Below are 25000 nucleotides of genomic sequence, written 5' to 3' on the forward strand. Positions count from 1 at the left end.
GGTCATATATCTACGTTAATTTAACTCCAATAAAAAAAAATTGACCTCATACATAATGAAATGGGTAGCTTTATCATTTCATAAGGAAAAAAATAGAAAAAATATATTAATTCAGGAAAACTTGGCTTATTAGGCAAATCGGGCCTTGAATAGTAGGCCAAAAAGTGAGTTCTGGCTACTAGGTACGACATATATATACATATATATATATATATATATATATATATATATATATATATATATATATATATATATATATATATATATATATATATATAATGTGTGTGTGTGTACTCACCTAGTTGTGCTTGCGGTGGTTGAGCTCTGGCACTTTGTCCCGTATGTATGTATTCATAATATATATGTATATATATATATATATATATATATATATATATATATATATATATATATATATATATATATATATATATATATATATATATACATATATATTTTATATATCCTGCCTGAAATGTTGCGTGTACTAGTGGCTTTACAAGATAGTTCTTATAAAGATAGCATTTTGTGGTTATTCTCTATATCTGGTTCACCTAACAGTAAATAAGTACCTGGGAGTTAGACAGCTGCTATGGGCTGCTTCCTAGGGATGTGTGTGTGTGTTTGTATTCATGTTGAATTTTACAAAGTAGGAAGAGATGTTTGTAAAAAAAAAAATCAAATATTTTTGAAAGTATAAGTAGATTTGATATTTTTCTTTAATTGTTTATGTCTGCTGTCTCGCCTCCTTTATAAAATGGCATCATTCTTGCTTTTTTAAGGATATCAGGAAAAGTAAGGCACTCCAGAGATTTGTTGACTCCTTCCTAGTGTTGCCTAGCCCAGCCCAGCCTAGACAAGGCAGGCTGGGCATCCTAGCCTCACGCAGCTTAGCCCCAACCTACATGTAGCATCCCAGTCCATCCTAAGTGATCATTACCTTACTGGCTGTGTTTTCTCTTCAGCCCTGAATGTAATGTGGTGGAACATAAGCAGATACATATCAGGTCTTAGAGAATCTGTACTTCATACATTTCTTAATAATGTCTCACAAATATTTAAATATTTAAATAATTAAAAAAAAATTGTATAATAACTTCATATTATTCTTGCAATTTATTTTTGCATTTTTTTTATACAAAATTTACATTTTAAAAGATTACCTCTATTTTTAGATTGATGACTTGAAGACTACAGTGCCATCCACAGCAAATCATGGTCTTAAAATATCTCCTAGCAATGACGAGACCAATTTTCACAGAGATCAAATTTTTGCTAAGCAGTAGTCACAGGTAAATATATATTATATATATAATATTATATATATATAATTAACTACTTCATTGCTCAAAGCACCTTCAGACATTCTGAGAGTTGTGCTATTTTATTAATTAATTAATTAGGCTATATTTTAATGTTTTGTAATGTTTTCATTACTTTTTTTGTTTTGAAATATAAATTGTTGAGTTTTGAAACATTTTGACATTAACTATACCTGAATATTTATAAACAAAAAAATACCAGAACTATGTCCTTGACAATTGCACTAAGAAGTCTTTGCCAAAATCAGGTGCTCAGTGCAGTAGTTAAAAACTTAAAAGTTGTACCACCTCTGGTGCAAGATTAGGGACCCATAGCCTCAGAGAAGAAAATAGAGAGTACTCAGAGAAGGCCTTGAATAATAGGCAGGCTGTTTGTGTGTGTTTCGACGGTAAGCTTGCTGACACCATATGTAATTACCTAAGTGTAGTTACAGGATTAGAGCTACGCTCGTGGTGTCCCGTCTACCCAGCACTCTTTGTCACACAATGCTTTGAAACTACTGACGGTCTTGGCCGCCACCACCTTCTCATTTAACTTGTTCCAACCGTCTACCACTCTGTATGCGAAAGGAAATTTTTGTATATTTCTTTGGCATCTTTGTTTAGTTAGTTTAAATCTATGACCTTTTGTTCTTGAAGTTCCAGGTCTCGGGAAATCTTCCCTATCGATTTTATCAATTCCTGTTACTATTTTGTACATAGTGATTTTATCACCTCTTTTTGTTGTCTTCTAGTTTTGGCATATTTAATGCCTCTGACCTCTCCACATAGCTCTTGCCCTTTAGTTCTGGGAGCCACTTAGTAGCATGTCTTTGCACCTTTTCCAGTTTGTTGATGTGCTTCTTAAGATATGGGCACCACATAACCGCTGCATATTCTAGCCTTGGCCGAACAAAACTCGTGAACAATTTCTTTAGTATTTCGCCATCCATGTATTTAAACGAAATTCTGAAGTTAGAAAGCGTGGCATAGGCTCCATACACAACGTTCTTTATGTGGGCCTCAAGTGATAGTTTTCTATCTAGAATCAACCCTAGACCTCTTTCTTTTATCAGAATTATATAAAGATTTCTCACATAATTTGTAGGTTGTGTGGGATCTATGTTCTATTCCACGTTCCATTACATGGCATTTATTCACATTAAATTTCATTTGCCAAGTGGTGCTCCATATACTTATTTTGTCCAGGTCTTCTTGAAGGGCATGACAATCATCTAAATTTCTTATCCATCCCATTATCTTAGCATCATCAGCAAACATGTTTATATAATTCTGTATTCCAACTGGTAGATCATTTATGTAGGCAATGAACATTTCTGGTGCATGTACTGTGGTACTCCACTTGTGACACTTCTCCAGTCCGATTGCCTCTGATTACTGCCCTCATTTTTCTATCAGTCAGAAAATTTTTCATCCATGTTAGAAGCTTACCTGTCACCCATCCAAAATTTTCTAGTTTCCAGAAGAACCTCTTATGTGGAACTCTGTCGAAAGCCTTTTTTATGTCTAGATAGATGCAGTCAACCCAACTACCTTTTTCCTTTAAAATCTCTGTGGCTCAATCATAGAAACTGAGTAAATTCGATACACAGGATCTTCCAGATCGAAAACAATACTGTCTGTGTGATATTATATAATTTCTCTCCAGGTGTTCTACCCATTTAGTTTTTATTATTTTTTTTTCAATCTTTTCACTGTTACACTTGTCAATGATTCAGGTCTATAACTGAGAGAGGTGGGGTCTTCCCTGTTGCCACTTTTGTAGATTGGAACTATGTTAGCCTTTTTCCACATGTTTGCTATGACTCCTGTACACAGGGATGCCTGAAAGATCAGGTGAAGTGGAAGGCTGAGCTCAGATGCACATTCTATCAGAACCCATGGTGAAACTCCATCTGGACCAACTGCTTTGTTCTTACTTAGCTCCTTTAGCATATTTTCCACTTCATCTCTAGACACCTCTATACGCTCTATGATGTTCTCAGAAATTCTTATTGTGTCTGGTTCTCTTAAGATTTCATTTTGTATAAACACACTTTGGAACTTTTGGTTTAATGTTTCACACATTGCATTATCATTTTCTGTGAATCTGTTTCCTATTTTCAACCTCTGGATATTATCCATTACCAGCAATTTGTTGTTCATGAATTTGTAGAATAGGCCCAGTTCTGTTTTACATTTATCCATTATCCCTTTTTAAAAATTTCTTTCTGCCTCTCCCCTTACTGCTGTATAGTTGTTTCTCGCATCTTTGTATCGCTGGTATGATTGGGGGTTTGGCTTCTTTCTATATTGATACCTGCTTGATGGGGTTCTGCTCTTCTACTCCCCAAGCCCGGCCCGAGGCCAGGCTCGACTTGTGAGAGTTTGGTCCACCAGGCTGTTGCTTGGAGCGGCCCGCAGGGCCACATACCCACCACATCCCGGCTGATCCGGAACTTCTCTTAGAAAACAGTCCAGTTTTCTCCTGAAGATGTCCACGGTTGTTCCGGCAATATTTCTTATAGTCGCTGAGAGGACGTTGAACAATCGCGGACCTCTGATGTTTATACAGTGCTCTCTGATTGTGCCTGTGGCACCTCTGCTCTTCACTGGTTCAATCTTGCATTTTTTTCCATATCGTTCACTCCAGTACGTTGTTATTTTACTATGTAGATTTGGGACCTGGCCCTCCAATATCTTCCATGTGTATATTATTTGGTATCTCTCTCGTCTCCTTTCTAGAGAGTACATTTGGAGAGCTTTGAGACGATCCCAATAATTTAGGTGTTTTATCTCGTCTATGCGTGCCGTATATGTTCTCTGTATTCCCTCTATTTCAGCAATCTCTCCTGCTCTGAAGGGGGAAGTGAATACTGAGCAGTACTCGAGACGGGACAACATAAGTGACTTGAAGAGCACAACCATTGTGATGGGATCCCTGGATTTGAAAGTTCTCATAATCCATCCGATCATTTTTCTGGCTGACGCAATATTTGCTTGGTTATGCTCCCTAAACATTAGATCGTCGGACATCATTATTCCCAAATCCTTGACATGCTGTTTTTCTACTATGGGAAGATTCGATTGTGTTTTGTACCCTGTATTATGTTTCAGATCCTTATTTTTGCCATACCTGAAATTTATCACTGTTAAACATCATGTTATTTTCTGCTGCCCAATCGAAAACTTTGTTGACATCTGCTTGTAGTTTTTCAATGTCTTTCATTTCATTTTTGTGTCTTTTGGTCTGTGGCCCTCTCTCAATTTCTGTTGAACCAATCCTGTTTTCTGGCCCTGCATCTCTGTTTTGGTATGAATGTTTGTGTGCCTTCATTGTATATTTTGCAAAATTTGGCATACATTTAATTTACTTCCCTGTCTAGCAACAAGTCTGCCTAATTACTTATTAAAAAAATTTTGAAGTTCCCCATAGTGACCTCTCTCTCTCTTGAAATCAAGTTTATCAACTGTTTCAATGTCCCCATTTTCTGTGTGTGTGTGTTTGGAGGCTAAGCTTGCTGATACCATGTGTTTACTAGTTGTGTTTTTACGGGGGTTGAGCTTTGCTCTTTCGGCCCGCCTCTCAACTGTCAGTCAACTGTTTACTAACTACTATTTTTTTTTTTTTTCCACACCTCACACACACACACACACACACCAGGAAGCAGCCCGTGACAGCTGACTAACTCCCAGGTACCTATTTACTGCTAGGTAACAGGGGCATTCAGGGTGAAAAAAACTTTGCCCATTTGTTTCTGCCTCGTGCGGGAATCGAACCCGCGCCACAGAATTACGAATCCTGCGCGCTATCCACCAGGCTACGAGGCCCCCTAAATGTGTGTGTGTGTGTGTGTTTGGAGGCTAAGCTTGCTGATACCATGTGTGTGTGTGTGTGTGTTTGGAGGCTAAGCTTGCTGATACCATGTGTGTGTGTGTTTGGAGGCTAAGCTTGCTGATACCATGTGTGTGTGTGTGTTTGGAGGCTAAGCTTGCTGATACCGTGTGTGTGTGTTTGGAGGCTAAGCTTGCTGATACCATTTGTGTGTGTGTGTTTAGAGGCTAAGCTTGCTGATACCGTTTGTGTGTGCGTTTAGTGGCTAAGCTTGCTGATACCATGTGTGTATTTGGAGGCTAAGCTTGCTGATACCATGTGTGTGTGTGTTTGGAGGCTAAGCTTGCTGATACCATGTGTGTGTGTGTGTTTGGAGGCTAAGCTTGCTGATACCATGTGTGTGTGTGTCTGTGTGTGTTTGGAGGCTAAGCTTGCTGATACCATGTGTGTGTGTGTGTTTGGAGGCTAAGCTTGCTGATACCATGTGTGTGTGTGTGTTTGGAGGCTAAGCTTGCTGATACCATGTGTGTGTGTGTGTTTGGAGGCTAAGTTTGCTGACTCCGTATGTGTACTCACCTATTTTTACTCACCTGTTTAAATAATAATAGGGGTGTGTACCACCTCTGGTGCAATTGTAGGGACCCACAGCCTTGAAGAAAATAAAGAGTATTCAGAGAAGACCTTGTGGATTCTCACTGAACACTAATCTTTTCTTCTCCTACCACCCCTCTTATTTTGTTTTATGCTGTATTCTATTATATATCATATAAATACATAGCCAAATGGCAATATTTATTATATCTATACAAAAAGAAGACATCCACTTTATTTTTTTCTCTCCTTTGTTTCTATGTGGATTTTGTTGTGACTAATGATCCTTTCCCATCAACAGGTCTTCCTCACTGGGCTTGCTCGGCTTTTGTGTTACTGTGAGGGTGCCATCATCGTTTACCCTTCAAGACTGACTCATGCTGGCATTGCATTTGTGGACTTCCCTTCACAGTAAACAGTCCTTCTCCATATGGTGATTGTCCAGGGCAAGCAGGGTGTGACTGCCATCTTGGAGAAGCAGGGTCTTCTAATATGAAGAATCTTCCGTCTTCTCTACTTACGCCAGCTTGTGCCGGCCTTGCATTCTTGTTACTTCATGTCCCTTGGGCCTTTTTTATTTATTTTACATAATAATTTTTTTTATTAATACCCGTGTTTCACAAGAGATCCTTAACATTTTAAGCACCAATTGTATTGACTAATGTACGTCTTGTAACCTTTAAGACATAGACAAGACATTGATAAATGAGTGAATAATACTGAGTGACTAGGTTAGGGCAAGGAACATAGTACAGTGTCTGACATTGGAAGAATGCCTACTGTTTTAGAAACCTTATTGCCATGATCATAATCGTATGGGTTAAAAAGCATTTGTTGTCACTCCTACACTGTGGCTTGTTGAGCTTGAAACCTTTGCTCCTTGTTCGTGTTACATCTGACCTTTTGAAGAAATTGTATGAATCAATATCCTCCAAATTGTTCAGTATTTTACAGGTTTCGCTCTATTACTCTCTCATTTGCATATATCTAAGCATATAGATTAGATATAGATTTAGATTAGATTTTTTATTCAGGTAAAGGTACATACATTGCAGATGAGTTACAAAGGGAAAGACAATGACTAAAGTTCACTAGCTCTATTGGAAGAGAAACGTCTGCAAGACAAGTGTAGGCAAAAATTCAGGTAGCTGCGGCTCACAACGACCCCCAACGGCTTCATTTTGTATCTTCTCCAACTTGCCCATCCTACCTTTACCAAAACAAGAAATGACAGGTGCAGCATAATCAATAAGAAATCTCACAGTACTCAAGTACATCATTCGTAGCACTTGGACTCTCACTCCTTTCCACAGCATGCCAAGGCCTTCAGAGGTTGTAATCTCTTCCGACATTGACTCAACAGTCTGTTCATCTCAGTTTCCAAACTCTCATGGGTATATCCAACATATATGCCTAAATATTTATATATATTAACTCTCTATATTTTTACCGTTTATTTCCAATATAATGGGCCTCCGACTTCTACATTCAAACTTTAGTTTTGTCTTCATTAACCACTAGTCCCATGTGGTGACACTGGTTTCCGAAATTGTCCAACACTGTTTGAACCTTTGAAATATCTTTGCCCTGAAACAAAATATCATCGGCATATATGATTGGAGTTACCCAATTTGAGTATTTCTCAGATGCTATCTTATTCATTAGTACATTAAACAGGGTGAGACTCAACACTCCTCCCTGAGGTGTGCAGAGTTCTTGACCTTGATACCTTGAACCTTGAACCATACAACCTTGATACCACACCTGAGCCTTCCTTTCCTGAAGATAATCCCCTATCCAGCGCAATAATCTTCTTTCAACACCAAGACCAGCTAATTCATATAAAATAACCTCTTTGTTGGCTTTATCAAAAGCTCCTTATAAATCAATAAAAATTCTATAATAATCATTACCATTAGCTAGACATTTAATAATACAGTCAGAGGTACTTTTTCCTCTGAGGAACCCGAAAAATTATTAGACAGCTGATCACCTATTATATACAAAAGTTTATTTAAAATGATCCTCTCCATCATTTTACAAAAACACGAGGTTAAAGACACAGGTCTGTACTCTCCATTGGCTTTAGGGATAAGGATGATCATAGTTCTTTTTCATTTACTGGGAATTCTGCCCTCTTTATAACTAATATTAAAGAGGTCTAACAGCGGGCTTTTCGTCATAATGGCAAGTTCATTAAGTATTTCATAAGTTACTCCATCCTCCCCAGGGGGCGGTAGATTTCCCAACTTTAATCGCCGTTATTAGTTCTTTTCTGGTAATACCTGTGCAAGTGACATCACCACTGTTACCTGCTGTAAGTATAAAATCCTTTCTTAGATCTTTCCAAGAATCAAACGACTCTCTCGTTACAGCGGGTAATTAAATGAACTAAGTTTGGCAGCTTCCGCCCATTTATTTACGAGACCTTTTGCAATTCCTTACGGGTTAGGATGTGCAACAAAATTATGCTTTTTACCCCTTATTTCATTTATGTCTTGCCAGATTTCCTTCAAGTTTGTTACTCCTAACTTTCTCTGCAAACTCCTGCCAATACTTGCTCCAAATTTCCTTTCTCTTCTCCGCACACTTTTATGGGGGGAAGGCTTTTCTATACCAGATGTTTTCCGGTTCAATGTTGCATTAAATACATCTACCTCCTTAATTAAATCTTAATAAAATGCTTCTGCCGAAACTGGCTTATAAGTATCATACCAAGACTTAATATGACCAACAAGACCCCTTAATTCTCCCTTATTAAACTTTAAGCTTTTCCTCTGAAGGTAGGCATGCTTTTTATCTAGTTTAAGCTGTATTTGTAATGCAAAATCTCTTAGCATTTCATCCACAATAAGACAATTCTCCTCTATGCCCTCAGCATTTATCAAACAAGCATAATCTAATCTCCCTCCCCTCAGATGAGTAGGAGAGGGCTCGCCCAGCAGTTGAACATCTTCATGTTCAACATGTTCATCTTCATGTTCAGAATGTTACCATCCCTATCCCCAGTTTCCTGGAGTGCTACTATGTTAATATTCTCTAAGAGTATAATAGTGTACATCCACCGCTCTAATTTTTAATCCATTAACGTTCCAAGATAATATTATCAATCTACTTTCATCCATGATTAATAATAAAACTACCTTTGCCCTGTCCGTCACATTCCATGAGATACGAGAGTACCTTAGAAACTTCCTTCCAACTCTGTAATATTTTTTCTTTCTCCTCACTTGCACAACTACTACTAACATCGAAGGTAATAGTATTCATATCTATTTTCTTTGTTATTTCTGTATACCTTTTTACTTTAACAAAGGTACCCCCCCAGGTGTAGGGAGGAATGATCTTTTCCAGGTATATTTTGAAAATCAGCATCGTTTTGCCACGTACCGATTCGGTGGGTAGGCGGCTCCATGAGTTAGTAACTCTGTGGGTGAAAAAGTATCTCCTGTAACTGGTAACTGGCTATTCAGACGAAGGACTTCGGGTAGATGAAGTTTACATGGACCTGAACAACGGTCGTAGTCTGCTGTCTGCTGTGTCGAGGCTGTAGCCTCTTGGGTCGATTAGAACTGTATACGCCGAGTGCTACATTCTTGACTGGAGATTGTACTGTGTGCTATTCGATTGATTAATGAAGATTAAGCCACCCAAGAGGTGACACGGGCATGAATACCCCGTAAGTGGTGGCCCTTTTGAGCCATTACCAGTATCAAAAGATGATACTGGAGATCTGTGGAGGCGCAACTGCACCCTGCGTGACGGGAGATGGCTCCCGGACCAAATGGTGTGTGCTATTCTGATTTATTTATAAAGATTAAGCCACCCAAGAGGTGGCACGGGCATGAATAGCCCGTAATGTGCTATTCTCAAGTCGCTTGCGACACCTCACAGTAAGATATAGAAGGGTGGAAAACCGTTACCTGTAAATAGGGATAGGATTAATGCTGGTGTAATTAGTTATGCCATTAAGATGATGAGATAATGGAGTATAAGGATTACTCGATCACTACATCACCTTCAACTGTTACTAGGGGAACTATTCCATGGGCCAGCGATTTTCTGAAAAGGAGTTTCACTGGCAAGCATAGTGAATTGAGAGCATAAGAATAAAGGTAACTGCAGAAGGCCTATTGGCCCATACGAGGCAGCTCCTATCTATAACCACCCAAACCCACTCATATACATGTCCCACCCACGCTTGAAACAATCGAGGTCCCCACCTCCACCACGTTACGCGGTAATTGGTTCCACAAATCAACAACCCTGTTGCCAAACCAGTATTTACCCAAGTCTTTCCTAAATCTAAACTTATCCAATTTATACCCATTGTTTTGTGTTCTGTCTTGTGTTGATACTTTTAATACCCTACTAATATCCCCTTTGTTATGTCCATTCATCCACTTGTAAACCTCTATCATATCACCCCTAACTCTTCGCTTTTCCAGTGAATGCAATTTAAGCTTTGTTAATCTTTCTTCATATAAAAGATTTCTATTTTTGGGAATTAACTTAGTCATCCTACTCTAGACACGTTCAAGTGAATTTATATTCATTCTATAATATGGCGACCAAAACTGAACTGCATAATGTAAATGGGGCCTAACCAGAGCAAGATATATAGCTTGAAAACCACACCAGGTGTCTTGTTACTAACGCTGCGATTAATAAATCCCAGTGTCCTATTTGCCTTATTACGAGCATTCATGCATTGATCCTTTTGTTTTAAATTCTTACTAATCATAACTCCCAGATCCCTTTCACAATCCGACTTCGCAATCTCAACACCATCTAGCTCGTATCTTGTAACTATCACCAACTATATTACCTAGTCTCAAAACTTTACATTTTCTGACCAGGGGGAGAAAGATACTGGCAGTATGGGGCGTTAAAGTTTATTGAAGATTAAATTCTGCAGAACATGTAAATATATAAAGTTCAAATATAAAGTAAGTAATTATATAAAGTTTATATTAAACACGGTTTATATTATAGACTTATAACAAAGTTGATATTATTAAACTTAATATTGAACATGTAAATATATAAAGTTTCAAAATATATAATTTAAGGACTATATAACGTTTATATTAAAATATATAAAGTAAGAATTAACAGTAACAATTCCAAGTCCGAGGACTAGATTTAACTTAAAAGGTACACCCGTAGTAAGTACGAGACCTTAGCCTATAGTGACATGGAAACTAATTCTGCAGAAACCTAAAGGTTAACTGGTACTAGAATTAAGGCCGAGTGCAAATGTGTAGTAATTATATAACACTAGGATATAACAGGCAGGACACAAAGAATAACTAATAAGTGAGAGACCACATAACACGTAATGTACCCGGCCAAGAGGCCGTAAAAGACCTAATGGATAAGGAGAAGGGGGTGTGACTACAAGTAGGGCTTACTAGCACCTAGACTGGGCAAAGTATTAGCTGCGGACAGCGGGACACTTGGGGACCGGTGCTGCACCCCCACCGCAGGCCAGCGGCCGGACCCCCCCCCCCCCCCCCCCCGAAGGGCGAGTGCCAGCTGGCCGCGTGAGGCACTCAATGTAGCAGAGCAACAACGTCCCGTCTGACGTAGGATGCGAGCACTACTCTTCCGCCTGCCGTCTGCCATTATTTCTGATGTGGCGAGCCCGTCCCGAGACAGCTGGGTGCGGAGCGTAGTCATCTGAAGTCAAGCCTAGCGCCGAGAGGGCAGCGCGTAGGATCCTGGAGAAATCTCGCCTGGTGACAGGAGCGCTTGTAGGATCTGTGCTTGTAGGATCCGAAGAGTGTTGATTCCTGACCATGTAAGCGATACCTGGTCCAGTCGGAGCGTGCGTCGATTTTTTGTCGCGTAGCTCACCTCCCCCGGGCTGAAAGATATAAGGCAGTAAGGGTGGGCAGAAGCGGCGTGCAGTGTTATCGTGACAGGCAAGAGCACAGACGAGAGGGAAACCCTAGCTGAATCAATACGGAGACGAAAAAACGGGGGAGGGAGCCCGGCAGCAGGAATTAAGAGAAACCTTAATTAACAAACCTGGATGAATAAAGAGCATCCGAATAATTATACTGTAGCAATGAAGGGGGCTAACAATTCTAAGAATCTTCCAGCAAACGGAAGGGGGAAGTACCTTTGCTAAGAGCAAAGGTGGGAGAAAACCAGTAGGAGAACAGCAAGGAAGCACAAAGCAACTATAACAGGGTAAGACGAAACACTATAAATCTTGAATATAAACAATACATATACCAAGAACGGGTATAACAACTAAGCAACATATACATAAACAATAAAATGGAATAAGAACCAATTCTTAAAGCCAAATCTATAACATGCTTGTGTCCTAAGCGGATGTAGAATGCGAGCGGGGAACATTACCCTTGGTCTCTATCCCATCTCTGCCTCCAGACGGGTGATTGGGCTGGATAGAAGCCAAGGAGTCTGCCTTAAGTGGCCGCTGAGTGTAGTCTTGTGTTGTCAATGAGCGTCTGCGAGCCGCAGCTAGTACGCCGTGAACTTCGGCAACATCTTTAGAACAGGAGCAAAGTGAAATCGACGGCAGGGAGCTGCCATTCAGTAACTGTAATAAGGATAATAATAAGAATACAATGTCGTAAATAATCGTACAATGAAGAATACAATGTAATATCGTAAATAACCGATGACGGCAAGTGCCGCAGAATGGAAGAAATTAAGAAAGCAACGCCAAACCATAACAGCAATTTATATTTTAATAAAATAATACTGGAATGACAGTAACGGTACGGAATAATATTAATACTAGCCATATAGCCCAGCAAATAAAGAGAAGATAATAGTATTAACGTAGGCCCTGGGCGGCTGCATCCCGGCACCGCTGCGTGCGTTGATGGTGATCAGAGGAATATCCGGCTCGCGTTCTCTTCCTCGCCGCAGTAGGGTGTGGAAGGGGGGGGGGGGTTCCGGCTTGTCGTGGCTGCGAATAAAGGGAACAGAAGAAGCCGGCATTGAGCGCAGTGGAAGGAATAGCGGTTGGAGGTAAGGGCCCCTAACCTAATGATAGATGAGGTAAAATTAAATAGAATACTATTACGTAGTAGGAAACAACAATGGCGAAGGAACAAGAAGAGTAAAATAGCCCAGAAGGCCGGATGGCCAAAGAACGTTAGCGACCGTATGGCCAACAGCATGCTGGCTGCGCTGGCCAACCACAAGCTGGCCGACGTCATGCTAACTGACTGGCTTGAGCTTGCCGAAAGGAAGGCCGAATGGCCAGTTTTTTGCATGACACCGTGCGCGAGGCCATGCTAAACTTCTCGGTAGCATCCAAATGTACCTTAATGTACTGTCGATACGATGAAGAATGGGTGGTCAAATATAATGCACAATAATCAGAATATATAATGAGGGAAACGAGTGTAATAGGACGAAATAACCGGAGGAAAAAAAAAATTGTGGGGGGGGGGGGCCCACCCGAATGCACTGCAACTAGCGTACCTTAGCTGAAAATAACTTAAAGGCAGAGAGGCAAAGCAATAGATTAATACAAATCCTAATTGATAGTCCCTTAATAACAAATTGAACGTGAAACTTAAACAAAGAGTAAATTGCGGGAGAAAAATTTGCCGTAATAAATACAAATCAAATTGCGAGTCCAACAATAACAGATTTAACAGACACGCAGACGTAGGAGGAACCAAGGGGTCGTTTCCCACAGGCGAGCCCGCACGGCTGGGGGGGGGGGCGGAAATGACAGAGGGCCGAAGAAAAGATAACGTCGCCGAGGCGCGCTGGACGGCACACAACCCGGTCTGAGAAAGGACATAGGCCCAAAAGCGAGAGGCGATAACGTAGAATGGGGTGGAAGAATGTGGAAGTAAGCGGGCGAGACCGAGTAAACAGGGAACCAGGGGGGGGGGGGGGCAACCGATAAGCCGCGGCTCGCGCACCGCTAGCCAAACCTAAACATACCTAGACAGGAAGGGGAGAAGCATAAAGGTAGCCCAGCAAAAGACTAGTAATTAGTAACTCTGCAAATAGCACATCCTGGCTGACTTAATAATTTACTTAGTAACTCTGCAAATAGCACATCCTGGCTGACTTTACTTAATAATTTACTTAGTAACTCTGCAAATAGCACATCCTGGCTGACTTTACTTAATAATTTACTTAGTAACTCTGCAAATAGCACATCCTGGCTGACTTTACTTAATAATTTACTTAGGAACTCTGCAAACAGCACATCCTGGCTGACTACTTAATAATTACATAGTAACTCTGCAAATAGCACATCCTGGCTGACTTTACTTAATAATTTAATTAGTAACTGCAAATAGCACATCCTGGCTGACTTTACTTAATGACGTAAGGCAAGGAAAAAATGAATAAACATACTGAACACAGCAACGCGAAATTAAACATGCGACATGAGCAAAGCATCAACTGTCGGAGTAAATTAAGGTAGGCTGTTTGGGAAAAGGAATCCGTGGTAATCTGAAAGCAGGAGGCATGTTAGTGCTGAAATGTAGAACGTAATTAAGAGGAAGGGCAAGGCATGTCGCGAGATGTCTGCCAGTACAAAATAAGAAACCTTCCATATAAAGTGTGTAAAAAACATAGTTTACATTGTCTTAGGAAGGCAAGGAACGGGATATCATTAAATATACGACGTTCCCGACGACGCTTCGACGCCGCCATCTGCTGGAGTGTACCGTGCCCCAGGCAACGTGGGGGCCACCCCCCAGTCCAGGTCACCTGAATAGGGCAAGGCATGGCACGTGATATCTGCAGGTACAAAATAAGGGTATACAATCGACGTGCATATATAACCCTTTTTTACATTAAGAGAACGGAGGTGAAGCATAACATAAATATAACCAAATAAGTAACGTGAATAAACTGCAAGAGCCAAGCGTAAATACTGTAACCACTGAGGAAACTAAACTGCAAAGCTAAGCATAAACTACTGTAACTACCGCTGAAACTAGGCAAAAATGCAGGGCCAGGAGACGAGAAGCTAAAATAAGGGCCCGCGAATACTGCAAATAGCACATCCTGTCTGACTTTACTTAATAATTCTTAGGAACTCTGCAAATAGCGCATCCTGGCTGACTTTACTTAATAATTTACTTAGAAACTCTGCAAATAGCACATCCTGGCTGACTTTACTTAATAATTTACTTAGTAACTCTGCAAATAGCACATCCTGGCTGACTTTACTTAATAATTTACTTAGTAACTCTGCAACTAGCACTGCCTGTCTGACTTTACTTAATAAATTACTTGGTAACTCTGCAAATAGCACATCCTGGCTGTCTTTTACTTAATGACGTAAGGCAGGGTAAAAGTGGGCAAGCATACTGAACACAGCAATGCAAAATTAAACATGCGACATGAGCAACGCTTCAACTGTCGGAGTAAATTAAGGAGGCTGATTGGGAAAGAGAGTCCGGGGTAACCTGAAACAGGAGGCATGTTAGCGCTGAGATGTAGAACATAATTATGAATAGGGCAAGGCATGGCACGTGGTATCTGCAAGTACAAAATAAGGGTATACAATCGGCGTGGATATATAGCCATTTTACATTAAGAGAACGGAGGAGATGCATAACATAAATATAACCAGATAAGCGACGTGAATAACTGCAAGAGCCAAACGAAAGTACTGTAACTACTGAGGAAACTAGGCAAAATGCAGGGCCAGGGAACGTAAAGCAAATTAAGGGCCCGCAAATACTGCAAATAGCACCTCCTGGCTGACTTTACTTAATAAATTACTTATAACTCTGCACATAGGACATCCTGGCTGACTTTACTTAATGACGTAAGACAAGGAAAAGTGAACAAGCATACTGTAACACAGCGAACGCGAAGATTTGAACGTGCGACATGCACAAGGCTACGAATGCCTGAGTAAAAAGTTAGGCTGGTGGCAAAGTGAATCCGAGGTGATCTGGAAGCAGAGGCATGTCAGTGCTGAAATGTAGAACATAAATATGAATAAAGGCAAGGCATGTCGCGAGATGTCTGCTAGTACAAATTAATAAACCTTCCATATTTTCTCACACCAAGTGTGAGAAAGTCTTGAATTACAGTGTCTTAGGAAGGCAACGAATGAGAATCATTAAATATGCGACGTTCCCGACGACGCTTCGACGCCGCCATCTGCTGGAGGATACCGTGCCCCAGGCAACATGGGGGCCACCCCCCTGTCCAGGGCACGGCCCCTGTAACTGGACGCCGAGGACTTAACGGACATAACGAAGTCATCCTGGATTGCCGGCGGCAACGCCGAACCCAGGGCCTGTGGTGCGTACCGTTAGACGTAAACCTGCCGTCGTCATCGAGCTGATCTCGGGTCCTTGCTCCAACGCCGGCGTCTCCCTCCGACGAAGAAGAACAACAGACGACACAGGCGGACGGGCAGGCGGACGAACGCTGAACTTACGACGTAGGAGGAATCCCTGCTACAACGACGTGCAGGGCGCTTAAGACAAACACACCAGGCTACACTGGCCGGGCGGGAGCGCCTGGGAACCAACCTGCCGGCAACACCGGCCAGACGGAGGACATGGAGTAACGGTCCTGGCTACCCCCCAGGCAAGCAGGGCACGTGCCTGAGTGCCTGGACGGCGGAAAGCTTGAAATAACACACCGGGCAACACCAGCCAGACGTACGTCTGGGGACTACATGCCGGACTTACACCGGCCGACGGACGTCTGGGGACATCTTGATCGGCGCCACTCTGGGGAAGACGTACCTGGGGACTCCGGAACACCGAAGGGCCTGGGGCTAACACCCCGGGCAACACGGCCGGGCGAGACGCCCGAGGGCGACGTGCCTAGCAGAGAACACACCACACACAGCAAGGACCCCGTGGTCTACCAACCACGCGCTGCCACACGGCATGCTCGGGGCCTAGACGAAAAGGGGAGGGGGGGGGGGGCCGCACACAGGCGCGGCCGTACGGGCGCAAGACGGCCCGAGCCCCGGTGTGGGAAGCCGTGGCGCAAAGCCACGTGGATTAGCACCCAAAAGGGGACAGGAAGGGCGGGACACAGCCCAACCGAGCGCGCCACGGAACGCCGTGCCACGTGGCAGCACGACCAGGCGTGTGCCCCGTAGCAGGCCCGGGCGGAGGGCTGGACCTGGCCACGAGTCGTCGCCAGGGGCGACGCTTGTCCGCTCAGGGAGACCCGACCCCTGGGGACATCCCAGGGAAGCCGGCAGACCGGCAACAGGGAACACCCGAGGGAAAACAGGAAAGACGCAGAAGCACGCCCTGCCGGCCAGGCACGTGACGACCCGGCAAGGCATGCATGGGCCCCAAGACGGGGCCCGCCATAGGGCCGCCCACGCCTGGCGACGTGTCGCCGCCGCCGAGAACATGCGCCCCGGGCGTAGGACCGAACCTGGCCACAATCCGTCGCCGACGGCTACACATGTCCTCGCACAAGGCGAATCCTGGCCCCCTGAGACACCCAGGGAAACCCGGCGGGCCGGCGACAGGGAGCCCCGAAGGGAAGGCGGGAAGGACGCCGAAGCACGCCCAGACGACCAGACACGTGGTCGATGGCGGCGAAGGAAGGGCCCCAAGGCAGAGCACAAAGGGCGTAGGACGGGCACGGCTGGACGGGGCCCCAGAAGAGAGGAGACCGAACGCAGGCCACTAGGGACGCGGCCCGGGGCACGCCGAACCTAAGCCAGCCACGCGACCAGCACGGCACGGGAGCGCCCGGCACAGGCCCAAGGAGGGCGCCCCAGCTCTCCGGGAACTAACAGCAGAGCCCAAAGGACTAACTAAGTCGGCACACACATGTAGTGCGAGGGGATGGCGCATGGCACACGCCGCACTGGGGAAGACCTGACTAGAATTGAACAGAAAACCTCACCTTGGGTTTAAAAGTGTAGGGCAGGAGGGCCCTGCCGGAACAGTCTGGGGTGTCGAGGGCCCCAGGATGTCCGTGAGAGAGAGGTCAGGTACCGAGGCAGCTGGCGTGTTGTCCATCTCGTGCGAAGTCGGGCGGCCAGGGAGTGGTTGCGAGGGCAGCGGCGAGGGCAGGCGGAGTGAGGCAGAGCCCCAGTGTGCGCCCGTATTTATACGGCCCCAAACTGCCCGCGCAACGCCGCGGGACGTGCTGCGCAATTGTTTCTTTCTCCCCCGCCAGAAAAATCCCCGCTTGCGATCAAGCAGTGACCATTTATCAGCATTAAACTGCATCTATCAATCTTTTGACCATTTCAAAACCCTATTTAGATCAACTTGAAGTGATAGTGAGTCTTCTTCCGTGTTAATTTCCCTATCTATTTTTGTATCATCTGCAAATTTGCAAAAGTTGCTACTCAACATAAGAACACAAGAACACAAGAACAAAGGCAACTGCAGAAGGCCCACCGGCCCATACGAGGCAGCTCCTACCTACAACCACCCAATTAATTTGCCAGTTCCTTTACGACTTGGGACTTAAATCCATTTACACTTTGGGCTTCTAAGTCTTTTAGTTTGTCAATGCTCTTCCTGATTGTGTCGCGTGTAATTGGTATTTCTCTTACTTCATTTTCCTTACCTCCGACAAACATTTGTGTTGGTGATGGGATGTCATTCAAGCTTTCTAGTGTGAACACTGATGTTAGGTATTCATTGAGAGTGTTTGCCGCCCTTTTATCATACAACTTAAAATTGTTAGTCTCATCTTTTATGGGTCCTACGGAGTCAGTTCTTTGTTTGGGTTTTACTTCGTATATATTTGCCCGAAACGCTATGCGTATTAGTGGCTTTAGGTATTGTATTTTAAATTTAAAAATTTTGCCCCGAGGAGCGAGTTTATTGGGAGTACTTAGCTGTATCATTAGCTAGGTAATTAACTATGCAGTTTGCTGTGCTCCGTCCTTTAACAAATCCATTGACCCCTCCCCTAACCTGCCTATTTTGTGCAATAGTCGGTTTAGGATGATCCTTTCAAGCATCTTCCAAGTGCATTACATGAGACTGATAGGTCTGTAATTGCCAGGGTCATTGGGTTTCGGTATTGGGACCATTATTGCATGTTTCCATTGTGTCGGCAACACACCACATAGGAATGACTTGTTAAACAGGTGGGGTAGTGGATTGCCAGACACTTCACACAGTGTATTGAGTATGTCGTAGGTGACGCCATCTTCACCAGGTGCTGTACTTTTACCCTTTTCATAGCCCCCTTTACTTCCTTGGCTGTAATTGGTTCCTCATACTCGTCATCACTAGATTGTGCTCTTTTTATCCTAATCCTTCTGTCATTATGTCGGAGGAGCTGTTCCCTGCTTACTTCTGCAGGGAGGGAGGATGATGATGCTGCATCACTCCACTTGTGAATTAGTTCTTCAGCCTTACCCTGGGGGTCGTTGTGAGCCGCAGGCCGGGCTCTGCTCCCCTTAGCTACCTGAATTTTTGCCCACACTTGTCTTGCAGACGTTTCTCTTCCAATAGAGCTAGTGAACTCTAGTCATTGTCTTTCCCTTTGTAACTCATCTGCAATGTATGTACCTTTACCTGAATAAAAAATCTAATCTAAATCTATATCTAATCTATATGCTTAGATATATGCAAATGAGAGAGTAATAGAGTGAAACCTTTAAAATACTGAACAATTTGGTAGATATTGATTCATACAATTTCTTCAAAAGGTCAGATGTAACACGAACAAGGAGCAAAGGTTTTAAGCTCAACAAGCCACAGTGTAGGAGTGACAGCAAATGCTTTTTAACCCATACGATTATGATCATGGCAATAAGGTTTCTAAAACAGTAGGCATTCTTCCAAAGTCAGACACTGTACTATGTTCCTCGCCCTAACCTAGTCACTCAGTATTATTCACTCATTTATCTATGTCTTGTCTATGTCTTAAAGGTTACAAGACGTACATTAGTCAATACAATTGGTGCTTAAAATGTTAAGGATCTCTTGTGAAACACGGGTATTAATAAAAAAATTTATTATGTAAAATAAATAAAAAAGGCCCAAGGGCCATGAAGTAACAAGAATGCAAAGCTGGCGTAAGTAGAGAAGACGGAAGATTCTTCATATTAGAAGACCCTGCTTCTCCAAGATGGCAGTCACACCCTGCTTGCCCTGGACAATCACCATATGGAGAAGGACTGTTTACTGTGAAGGGAAGTCCACAAATGCAATGCCAGCATGAGTCAGTCTTGAAGGGTAAACGATGATGGCACCCTCACAGTAACACAAAAGCCGAGCAAGCCCAGTGAGGAAGACCTGTTGATGGGAAAGGATCATTAGTCACAACAAAATCCACATAGAAACAAAGGAGAGAAAAAAATAAAGTGGATGTCTTCTTTTTGTATAGATATAATAAATATTGCCATTTGGCTATGTATTTATATGATATATAATAGAATACAGCATAAAACAAAATAAGAGGGGTGGTAGGAGAAGAAAAGATTAGTGTTCAGTGAGAATCCACAAGGTCTTCTCTGAATACTCTTTATTTTCTTCAAGGCTGTGGGTCCCTACAATTGCACCAGAGGTGGTACACACCCCTATTATTATTTAAACAGGTGAGTAAAAATAGGCGAGTACACACACGGTGTTAGCAAACTTAGCCTCCAAACACACACACACACATGGTATCAGCAAGCTTAGCCTCCAAACACACACACACACATGGTATCAGCAAGCTTAGCCTCCAAACACACACACACATGGTATCAGCAAGCTTAGCCTCCAAATACACACATGGTATCAGCAAGCTTAGCCTCTAAACACACACACACACAAACGGTATCAGCAAGCTTAGCCTCTAAACTCACACACACAAATGGTATCAGCAAGCTTAGCCTCCAAACACACACACACATACACACACACACGGTATCAGCAAGCTTAGCCTCCAAACACACACACACACATGGTATCAGCAAGCTTAGCCTCCAAACACACACACACACACACACACACACACACACACACACACACACACACACACACACATGGTATCAGCAAGCTTAGCCTCCAAACACACACACACACACATGGTATCAGCAAGCTTAGCCTCCAAACACACACACACACACATGGTATCAGCAAGCTTAGCCTCCAAACACACACACACACGGTATCAGCAAGCTTAGCCTCCAAACACACACACACATGGTATCAGCAAGCTTAGCCTCCAAACACACACACACACACATGGTATCAGCAAGCTTAGCCTCCAAACACACACACACAGAAAATGGGGACATTGAAACAGTTGATAAACTTGATTTCAAGAGAGAGAGAGGTCACTATGGGGAACTTCAAAATTTTTTTAATAAGTAATTAGGCAGACTTGTTGCTAGACAGGGAAGTAAATTAAATGTATGCCAAATTTTGCAAAATATACAATGAAGGCACACAAACATTCATACCAAAACAGAGATGCAGGGTCAGAAAACAGGATTGGTTCAACAGAAATTGAGAGAGGGCCACAGACCAAAAGACACAAAAATGGAATGAAAGACATTGAAAAACTACAAGCAGATGTCAACAAAGTTTTCGATTGGGCAGCAGAAAATAACATGATGTTTAACAGTGATAAATTTCAGGTATGGCAAAACTGAGGATCTGAAACATAATACAGGGTACAAAACACAATCGAATCTTCCCATAGTAGAAAAACAGCATATCAAGGATTTGGGAATAATGATGTCCGACGATCTAATGTTTAGGGAGCATAACCAAGCAAATATTGCGTCAGCCAGAAAAATGATCGGATGGATTATGAGAACTTTCAAATCCAGGGATCCCATCACAATGGTTGTACTCTTCAAGTCACTTATGTTGTCCCGTCTCGAGTACTGCTCAGTATTCACTTCCCCCTTCAGAGCAGGAGATTGCTGAAATAGAGGGAATACAGAGAACATATACGGCACGCATAGACGAGATAAAACACCTAAATTATTGGGATCGTCTCAAAGCTCTCCAAATGTACTCTCTAGAAAGGAGACGAGAGAGATACCAAATAATATACACATGGAAGATACTGGAGGCCCAGGTCCCAAATCTACACAGTAAAATAACAACGTACTGGAGTGAACGATATGGAAAAAAATGCAAGATTGAACCAGTGAAGAGCATAGGTGCCACAGGCACAATCAGAGAGCACTGTATAAACATCAGAGGTCCGCGGTTGTTCAACGTCCTCCCAGCGACTATAAGAAATATTGCCGGAACAACCGTGGACATCTTCAGGAGAAAACTGGACTGTTTTCTAAGAGAAGTTCCGGATCAGCCGGGCTGTGGTGGGTATGTGGCCCTGCGGGCCGCTCCAAGCAACAGCCTGGTGGACCAAACTCTCACAAGTCGAGCCTGGCCTCGGGCCGGGCTTGGGGAGTAGAAGAGCAAAACCCCATCAAGCAGGTATCAATATAGAAAGAAGCCAAACCCCCAATCATACCAGCGATACAAAGATGCGAGAAACAACTATACAGCAGTAAGGGGAGAGGCAGAAAGAAATTTTTAAAAAGGGATAATGGATAAATGTAAAACAGAACTGGGCCTATTCTACAAATTCATAAACAACAAATTGCAGGTAAAGGATAATATCCAGAGGTTGAAAATAGGAAACAGATTCACAGAAAATGATAATGCAATGTGTGAAACATTAAACCAAAAGTTCCAAAGTGTGTTTATACAAAATGAAATCTTAAGAGAACCAGACACAATAAGAATTTCTGAGGACATCATAGAGCGTATAGAGGTGTCTAGAGATGAAGTGGAAAATATGCTAAAGGAGCTAAGTAAGAACAAAGCAGTTGGTCCAGATGGAGTTTCACCATGGGTTCTGATAGAATGTGCATCTGAGCTCAGCCTTCCACTTCACCTGATCTTTCAGGCATCCCTGTGTACAGGAGTCATAGCAAACATGTGGAAAAAGGCTAACATAGTTCCAATCTACAAAAGTGGCAACAGGGAAGACCCCACCCCTCTCAGTTATAGACCTGAATCATTGACAAGTGTAACAGTGAAAAGATTGAAAAAAAGAAAATAATAAAAACTAAATGGGTAGAACACCTGGAGAGAAATTATATAATATCACACAGACAGTATTGTTTTCGATCTGGAAGATCCTGTGTAACGAATTTACTCAGTTTCTATGATTGAGCCACAGAGATTTTAAAGGAAAAAGGTAGTTGGGTTGACTGCATCTATCTAGACATAAAAAAGGCTTTCGACAGAGTTCCACATAAGAGGTTCTTCTGGAAACTAGAAAATTTTGGATGGGTGACAGGTAAGCTTCTAACATGGATGAAAAATTTTCTGACTGATAGAAAAATGAGGGCAGTAATCAGAGGCAATCGGACTGGAGAAGTGTCACAAGTGGAGTACCACAGTACATGCACCAGAAATGTTCATTGTCTACATAAATGATCTACCAGTTGGAATACAGAATTATATAAACATGTTTGCTGATGATGCTAAGATAATGGGATGGATAAGAAATTTAGATGATTGTCATGCCCTTCAAGAAGACCTGGACAAAATAAGTATATGGAGCACCACTTGGCAAATGAAATTTAATGTGAATAAATGCCATGTTATGGAATGTGGAATAGAACATAGATCCCACACAACCTACAAATTATGTGAGAAATCTTTATATAATTCTGATAAAAGAAAGAGGTCTAGGGTTGATTCTAGATAGAAAACTATCACTTGAGGCCCACATAAAGAACGTTGTGTGAGGAGCCTATGCCACGCTTTCTAACTTCAGAATTTCGTTTAAATACATGGATGGCGAAATACTAAAGAAATTGTTCACGAGTTTTGTTTGGCCAAGGCTAGAATATGCAGCGGTTATGTGGTGCCCATATCTTAAAAAGCATATCAACAAACTGGAAAAGGTGCAAAGACATGCTACTAAGTGGCTCCCAGAACTAAAGGGCAAGAGCTATGTGGAAAGGTCAGAGGCATTAAATATGCCAAAACTAGAAGACAACAAAAAGAGGTGATAAAATCACTATGTACAAAATAGTAACAGGAATTGATAAAATCGATAGGGAAGATTTCCCGAGACCTGGAACTTCAAGAACAAAAGGTCATAGATTTAAACTAACTAAACAAAGATGCCAAAGAAATATACAAAAATTTCCTTTCGCATACAGAGTGGTAGACGGTTGGAACAAGTTAAATGAGAAGGTGGTGGCGGCCAAGACCGTCAGTAGTTTCAAAGCATTATGTGACAAAGAGTGCTGGGTAGACGGGACACCACGAGCGTAGCTCTAATCCTGTAACTACACTTAGGTAATTACATATGGTGTCAGCAAGCTTACCGTCGAAACACACACAAACAGCCTGCCTATTATTCAAGGCCTTCTCTGAGTACTCTCTATTTTCTTCTCTGAGGCTATGGGTCCCTAATCTTGCACCAGAGGTGGTACAACTTTTAAGTTTTTAACTACTGCACTGAGCACCTGATTTTGGCAAAGACTTCTTAGTGCAATTGTCAAGGACATAGTTCTGGTATTTTTTTGTTTATAAATATTCAGGTATAGTTAATGTCAAAATGTTTCAAAACTCAACAATTTATATTTCAAAACAAAAAAAGTAATGAAAACATTACAAAACATTAAAATATAGCCTAATTAATTAATTAATAAAATAGCACAACTCTCAGAATGTCTGAAGGTGCTTTGAGCAATGATGTAGTTAATTTTATATATATAATATTATATATATAATATATATTTACCTGTGACTACTGCTTAGCAAAAATTTGATCTCTGTGAAAATTGGTCTCGTCATTGCTAGGAGATATTTTAAGACCATGATTTGCTGTGGATGGCACTGTAGTCTTCAAGTCATCAATCTAAAAATAGAGGTAATCTTTTAAAATGTAAATTTTGTTTAAAAAAATGCAAAAATAAATTGCAAGAATAATATGAAGTTATTATACAATTTTTTTTTAATTATTTAAATATTTGTGAGACATTATTAAGAAATGTATGAAGTACAGATTCTCTAAGACCTGATATGTATCTGCTTATGTTCCACCACATTACATTCAGGGCTGAAGAGAAAACACAGCCAGTAAGGTAATGATCACTTAGGATGGACTGGGATGCTACATGTAGGTTGGGGCTAAGCTGCGTGAGGCTAGGATGCCCAGCCTGCCTTGTCTAGGCTGGGCTGGGCTAGGCAACACTAGGAAGGAGTCAACAAATCTCTGGAGTGCCTTACTTTTCCTGATATCCTTAAAAAAGCAAGAATGATGCCATTTTATAAAGGAGGCGAGACAGCAGACATAAACAATTAAAGAAAAA

The 25000-nt window shown here is 42.1% G+C and overlaps 3 long non-coding RNA genes across 3 annotated transcripts in view; 1 reads left to right on the plus strand and 2 right to left on the minus strand.

The window, feature by feature from the left end:
* LOC138353292 (uncharacterized) overlaps positions 1-6280 on the plus strand; it is a 9359-nt gene extending 3079 nt beyond the window's left edge. The window contains exons 2-3 of the long non-coding RNA XR_011223110.1: positions 1176-1292; positions 6029-6280. This is a non-coding gene — a long non-coding RNA (uncharacterized lncRNA). The remainder of the gene's footprint in view (positions 1-1175; positions 1293-6028) is intronic.
* A 4299-nt stretch (positions 6281-10579) lies between these two features.
* Positions 10580-17729, minus strand: LOC138353293 (uncharacterized). The gene is made up of 3 exons (XR_011223111.1): positions 17593-17729; positions 12100-12301; positions 10580-11596 (listed from the first exon to the last, which is right to left on the minus strand). It is a non-coding gene; the product is annotated as an uncharacterized lncRNA (long non-coding RNA).
* Positions 17730-19656: 1927 nt separating this feature from the next.
* The window catches only part of LOC138353294 (uncharacterized), an 8462-nt gene continuing 3118 nt past the window's right edge, over positions 19657-25000 (minus strand). The window contains exons 2-3 of the long non-coding RNA XR_011223112.1: positions 24430-24546; positions 19657-19952 (exon numbers count right to left, since the gene is read on the minus strand). This is a non-coding gene — a long non-coding RNA (uncharacterized lncRNA). The remainder of the gene's footprint in view (positions 19953-24429; positions 24547-25000) is intronic.

Source organism: Procambarus clarkii, chromosome 57, assembly GCF_040958095.1.
Source record: "Procambarus clarkii isolate CNS0578487 chromosome 57, FALCON_Pclarkii_2.0, whole genome shotgun sequence".
Lineage (NCBI taxonomy): Eukaryota > Metazoa > Arthropoda > Malacostraca > Decapoda > Cambaridae > Procambarus > Procambarus clarkii.